Source organism: Falco rusticolus, chromosome 1 (genome assembly GCF_015220075.1).
Source record: "Falco rusticolus isolate bFalRus1 chromosome 1, bFalRus1.pri, whole genome shotgun sequence".
Lineage (NCBI taxonomy): Eukaryota > Metazoa > Chordata > Aves > Falconiformes > Falconidae > Falco > Falco rusticolus.
In genome coordinates, this window is record NC_051187.1 from 79,893,215 (window position 1) to 79,900,605 (window position 7,391).

Genomic DNA, 7,391 nt, shown 5'->3' on the forward strand with positions numbered 1-7,391 from the left:
GTAAGTAGGAATTAAATGGCTTTCTTAAATGAAAACATTTTACCAGGAAAATAACACTGACAGGTATGTCACTTCCAAGAACCATGTCCCAGTAAACTAACCAAAAAGTTACTACGTTAAGTTTCAGTTCATGCTCATAACAAGAGTTCATTCTTAGTACAGGTTCAGTAGCTCAGTGGTGTTGCAACAGCAGGGAGCACAGGCTGCCAAAAACCATTCCTGAAGGTACGTACTCCACTGAAGGTCCTGAAGGAAGCTCTGCACTGTGTTACTTCCTTGCTGTAACACCTCCTTCGGATACATAGACCCAGAGGAATCCCTTTAAAGCCTTGCTCCATGGGTATTCCTGAAGGAAAGGAGGAAAGACTGGCAAAGATGCTCTGGCCCATCTCTTGAAATGCATGCAATTGGCAGAGTTAGCCTCCCCATGAGTCAGGGAGCTGCATTCTGAGGACTGCATTGCAGCAACAACTGCGGGTTTAGAGCATCTTGTTCAGAGCTAGATGCACTAGAGTGAAAGTGGCTTGAACTTGTCTTCATCAGCGCTACAACATGTAAATCATGCAACCTTTATTAAACTCATTAGCAGTAAAGTGAATGTAAACAGATGTGTGTAACAAGCTCTAATTTAGCGGAAGGGGAACAAAGAAACGATCTTGAGCATTGTTCCTTACCTTGACCTCATTCTTCACCTAATACAGATTTTATACAATAATATGCAACATTGCAAGCAATAGCTCTGCAGCCTCTGGCCAGCCACCCAAACGCTTACCAAATGAGCTTTATAGCCCGCAATTAAACATGTATTAGTTTACACACAAGGAGTTTTAGGCTATTGCATGTCGATGAAAAAAATATTTCTTCAGTTTAATTATACAACTTTTAAAAATAGTTTTCTAAGAATGAGTTTTCGAGTACAAGAAGGAAAATAAGCAGACTTAGATATATTATTCTATATTAGCATTCTTGAAGTATGTTCAATTCACAGTTCTTACACAGCTGACATGGCCTTTTGTAGGGCCTGAGCTTCTATGCTGTTTTCCCTTAAGACTTTATATCTGCGAAAAATACTGAAAATCTGTGTGGAAGCTCTGGTGACAAATCCTTTGACACTATGACATGATGAAGGAACAAACCATCTCAATGAATAATTTTGCAGTTTATTAGCATATTGAAGTGTTTCGATTAATTTTGCTTAAGTGAATGACAAAGGAACTGCTTTATCATGTACCCTGCTCATTTCACTATTACTTGTCCTGTTGAAATCTATCTTTAATTATGCATAGGCGGGGCACATTCCTAGGACCAGAGGTGTCATGACACTGATATTAATTAAAAGGCTACTGTAGAAATAGTAGATAATCATGTGATTGAGTTGTGCTTCTCAGATTTCCAGAGTCTAGGAATACAAACAATCCCTTAGGGGAAAAGGATATTTATTTTTTAGGCTACATAACTTGCAAGTGCTCAAGCTATATGTGTGACCTGTTCACATTTGCTATGCAAACATAACATATAATAAACCTAAATGACTCAGCATGAGAGTAAGGGAGAAGGCAACAATATTGCTCGCCTCTCCAGCTTATTAGCTCTCCCAAAAGCAATGCACACAGTCTGTTGGGCTCACTTCAAGTCATCTAAACATAGGGTGCCTCAAATGATACTAGATCCTTATGTTTAGCCAGATGAATCCATGTCCATTGTATTTCTACAGAGTATTACTATTCATACCGAAGTCTCTTGTGTTTCTGTTAGAATGAAGGTTAAAAAACAGCATCTGCCTTCCCTAAATGCAGTATTTCTGCAAGTCACAGCGAGGGAATCTTGCCAGGATGCCCAAAGTCTCAAATACTGGTTTTAAACACTGTGCAGACCTGGAGCACGAAGGGGAATTGCAGTCCTCCTCCCAATGGCCAGACTGAAGGAGTCTGTGTGTGATAATCACAGGTATGATCTCACATTTAGGAGACTAATACTGCAATGATAATAAGTTCAGAGCTAGCATCAGTGAGAAACACCTCAGCCTTGTGAAAATTTAATAGCATATCAAGGACGTTTTTGCTGCAGTTTAATGTGCCCAAGTACCAGCTGTGAAAGTTTTTGCTGCCTGGGAACCAAAGTAGCACAACAGCTACTGAAAAATTGTTATATATTGCATTTGTAGAAATCAGGTTTCAGTTTGACTTCTTTCTTTTCTTTTTCTTTCTTTTTTTCAAGGCTTTTTATTTTTTCATTTGCTTAACCCTTTTTTTCAGCCCCCCATCCTTTTCAGGACACTGATGTCCCACTTCATCATATTCTATTTCAGATAATGTTAACACAGCTTATTTTTTTCTTCTGTATAACACCTACAAAACTTAATGGGAATGGAGGTAGTGGTAGGTCAGTATAATTTTCCCTGTCATTTGAATCCCATTCCCCACACTTTGCAATGCAATCTCCAGTTGGGTTCTTTCTTGCAGTGGACTCGGTGGTGGATGTATAATAGTACAGTCATAACTGAGAAAATTCTAGCTTTGTTGTAGAAATACACATTTTTATGAGTTGTTAGATGAATTGACATAAATACACAGGCTAATAATAATGAAACGTCTGCTTTAGCCCTCATTCTTGCATTAGAGAATATTTTGAACAGAAAGCTAATCTTTGCAGTGTGAAGCAGAATCACATAAAATATAATGTGATTTTTGTTTCACCCTGTGGTTAACCTCAAAGTTATTTTAGGTGATGTTTTGCTGGATATACTGCACTAAAAGGAAAGGAATAACTGCTCCTCTGTCATGTATTTGTCTCTGCGTATATCCACGATGGGATTTGCCTGCAGTGTTAGCTGGAGAACGTTTGCCTTAGGGCATCCACAGTGGCAGACATAACCCTGCTCCCACAGCATATGCCATGCAATCAGCTTTAAGAGGCTTGGCACAGAGTCTCCTGATTTTGGTTCCTCTCACCCAGCTTCTAAGATGGAGGAAATATTTAGCTATTTGTGCAGTTTTTACATGCAGCATGAGGCCATTTTTCAAAGCTGGGATCTTTTGTGAGACCAAAGCAGTCCAAACAGGACTAACTACCCTGCAAGCACCTCTTGGATTACTCAGCTCCTCTATATCCATGCGGGGGGGGGGGGGGGGGGGGGGGGGGGGAAAGGAAGGAAGGAAAGAAAGAAAGAAAGAAAAAGAAAGAAAGAAAGAAAAGAAAAGCCATATCTGAGGAGAACATCCAATCCTAAATTAATTTTCTGGTGTGATCTCGGGTTTGAAAGCTTGACCTTCCCCTTTTAATGACTGCAGTAGCTCTAAGCCCTCCCAGCCTTTAAGAGCAGGAGGAGAAGCTCCTTACTTATGGGACATAAGAACAGTTGGTTCTCCACCTTACATGCCAGGCAACGGCCAAGAACAAGCATTTGTAACCATGTGCTCATCCCTCCCTCAAACACTCTTTGACACTGCCAGTGGGAACAGCCTTCCCTGGGATCCACTTGGTGGGTCCTGGTCCTCCCCTCGGTGCTCTGCCAAAATGTCTTCCTAGTGCACAGTACTTAAAGGTTTTTCAGTGGTCCACTGACTTCTAACTTTTTCTTCTGCTCCTTTATATGTTCCTGAAGAAGTCACAACCTGTAAGACTATCTACTTTTTCCTTTATTTTATTTACCTTTCTGCAAAGAAGAGAACACAAAAGATTAATGTTGGAAGCCCATCCATCATACAGACCGTTCTCTCCTATACTTGAGGAACAAGGACTCTTCAGTTTAGAAGGATGTAGGAGCTTCTGTTTTTAGAAATAAGCCCACCAGTTGTAAACCGAAGTTGTTGCCAAACAACTGAATTTAAAAAATGATCCTGATTTTTTTCAAACAATTAGTCTTTACCACAGCACCAAACTTTGATTCTTTAACAACCAGGAACATAGTTCACTGTTAAGGCATTAAGGCTTTAAGCTTTGGTGAACGAATACTACCAGTTACCTTTAAAGCCTCCATGAATGTTTGCTGAAAAAAATGATACTGCTTGTCCTTCAGCTGCCCTGAGTCCTCAGGCACAGTTAAGCTTTTCTACAGAGACGTCATGTTAGGATTTATCTCATCTTAGGTGTTTCTAGGATAGACATCTACTGCTGGGCTGGTCTAGGCTCTAATGGAAAGAAATGAGCACTTCTAGAGCATGATTCATCTGACCCTGCCTTTGACATCCATGTGAGAAGATTAATCTCTCTACAATGCTCATTCCTCTTCTGTTATAACTGACCTCAGGTGTTGAATTTACTTTACTGAGTTTGCAAATGCTTTCAAGCACAGAAAAGAATGAAAATGTACCTCAAAGAAATTAATAGGTTAATTTCTTGACAAATTTTATAGGAAATTGTATTAGCACAAATGACCATAAATACAGTCCATCTTCCTCTCATACCAATAGCTGAAATTCAAACATTTTATACATAATTGGCAGAGCTGATGATAGCTCTACAGATTTCGCCTCATAGGAAGATCAACTGGAAAATTTTGGTGGCAAGAACTGCCAGGGCCTGAATGCGTCCTGACACTAACGCGTAACAGCTGTGCCAGACTGTGGGCTGTGAGGACCTCAGGGAGTCAGGCAAACACCCTGCAGTGCCTTAGCTTGCTTGGTGAGGAGCCCATGTCAAAAGGAAGCTTTCTTTGAGGTCTTTGCTTCCCAGAGGAGTGTGGCCACACCTTGAGATGATGGGACAGTAAAAAGCTGGTTTGCTTTTCTTCTTTGGCCAGTAGTGCTGTAAGTAACTGCGATTAAAAAAATTATTTGGGATGGGGCACCTTCACCCTTATTGGAATACATGAGTTTTCCCTATTTATTAAAATGGAAGAGGTGGCAATTGTGGTACTTAGATTCATGTAAGAGAGGCAGAACAGGGTGTTGTGAACCACGGTGACGCTTAAGGGAGCAGAGATAGCGATGCAGCAGCAAGCTCAGTGGAAGACTCCAAATAGGTGCAGGTGAGAGGCTGACTTCTACACGCCCTCAGCAGCACTCCAAGCAGACTCTGGCTACTGCTGGATTTAGCAGTGGCTCCTTCGGCTGAAGCCAACTAGACATGTGAGACCTTTCCATAAGACTGGCAAGTGGTGGCAGGATGGCTTGTAAAGGGGAGCTGCTGATGGAGTAAAAACACAGCCTGGAGCAGTGAGGCTGAATGTCCTGCCATGTGACCAGACCACGCGTCCCACCATGGTGAGCACACTCTCCATATTAGCTGCTACAAGTGCATCGTATCCCAAACATACCCTACTTGGCATACTTAGAAAAGCCCTAAGCCTGTACTAAAAGAAACACAGCCATGGGGCACGGTCATATAATCTTCCTTGCTGCTGGTCAGCCCTTGCTGCTGAGATAAGCATACGGAGGTCCAGTTTATGACTCCTGGTGAAGCCTAGATAACCCCTGCGGCTGTGGGGACACAGGGGAGACTGGAAGAAAGTCAGAGGCCCCCAGAGCTTGCCACAGCACTGTTTGCTCAGCCTACCTGATAGACAAAACCTAGCCAGCAGCCAGGAGCTGCCTGGGTGAGCAGTGGGCTTCTGGTGGACTGTGGTTGGGAAGCTATGGCTGGGGACCTAACAGCTCTGCCTCTTGGCAAAAGGTGGCCAGCATGGATGGGGGGGATGGTAGATAGGTGGACAGGTAGGTAGATAGAGATGGAATGTTTTGGTGGCTGTTTGCCCAAGTTAAATGGAGCTTTGTGGGATGGATGAGCTCAACTGTTAGACCTGGAGGCCTCCATTCTCTTGGGAGAGCACCAAGCCACAGAGGGGAGGCCATGGTTACAGCAGAGGGTTTATGTTGCTGGTTTGCTTTGGCTTTTTAGGAGGCATTAAGGTGTATATAGGTGGTGGGTGTGCTGGTGAGCCTGCAAGAAGGGAAGGGATCACGAGGTCCTGTCTCATCTAGAGCGTGAGGCATGTGCCTGGGAACACAGGGCATGGGGGCAAAGTCCTTGTCTTTTTATCTGAAGCAAGCCACCGTGAAGGGAAAGAAAAGGAGCCCAGGACAGTGATGTGTGGCTTGTTTGTGGTGAGTTAGAGACCAATTAGCAGTTAATTGAGGCGCTTTAAGGCACACAGCACACCCACAATACACCTAAAAGTAGCAGCTTTTGTTGCTACTTTCCCCTTATTTCAGTAAAGCAGTTTTTGGGTGGGTTTTTTTGGGGGGGTAGCTATGGTATAAAGCTCGTGCACATGCGAGAACTGACAGCTGCTTCCCCCCAGACCCCCCCGAATCCCACACCCCATCACTATCTGTCCCAGAGGTGCATTATGTACTCTTCCTCTGGGTGAGATACTGCTATCGGGTGTCTGCACATCTGGATAAAGTAGACAAGTGATAGAAGCCGGATCCATATGGCAGATGCATTAACCTTACATTCCGGATCGCTGCCTGACTGCTCAGCCCGATAACCCAGCAGGTCCCAAAGCCTCAGCCTGCACCGCTGGGAAACGACAGCACCCAATGCCCTTGCTGGGGAGCTGCTGGGGTGATCTCCAGAGCCAGTTTGCCAGGGGGTCTTGCCTGGGTGTCCCTGAGCTTCTGGCTGGCAGGGCTCCCCTGGCATCATTTGTAATTGCCACCAAAAACTAATTTTCAGGAACAAACATCCCCAGAGGCTGTTTCAGCAGCAATCAGTTTATTCCAACTGTACCTTCTTGGGCCGAAGGCTGGAGCCTCCTTTCCCCTCTCCAAATCAGAGGCAAGTGCTTCCCTGCTCACCGAGATGCTCAGAAATGGCCTTGGGCAGGTCTGAACACACAAACGGTGGGGAACAGCCCATTTATGCTGTTTTTTACCTAAGGAAATGCACAAGGCTAGGGAAGAGAAAGGGGCTTGTGTGGCTTGGGGAACCCCCCACAGCTGCATCTCCACCACGAAACCATCCTCACCAACGCTCACTCTATAGCTTCATGTCCTCGGTGGCAGGAGGAGGACACCACATGGTTTTCTTTCATCCTCTGCTCCAAATGGGACATTTCTCAGGGCTATCTCCCATCTCAGGTGGGATTTTGGTAAATGGAGGCACATGGTCCTAGGTAGACCTGTGTGGCTGGCCAGGGCAGGGCAGGGTCCCATTGCAGGGCAGTGCCAGCAATGCAGTGCCTGGGGGCGGCTCCACGTTCGCTATGTGCAGCTCCAAGAAGGCCTTTTTACACTTCTGAACACGTTAGCATTAGCCAGCGAGCTGGAACAGCATGGAAATATAATCCAAGGACATGCATGACACACACATAAAGATATCCCTATTTATCAATGAAAACAGAACGAGTGGTGTTTGCTCGTGCTGGAGCGGGAGCTGGAAAAGATGCAGGCACTGTGTGCTGTGGTGTCAGTAACTTGACAGCAATACAGTTTAGGAAAAAACTGACA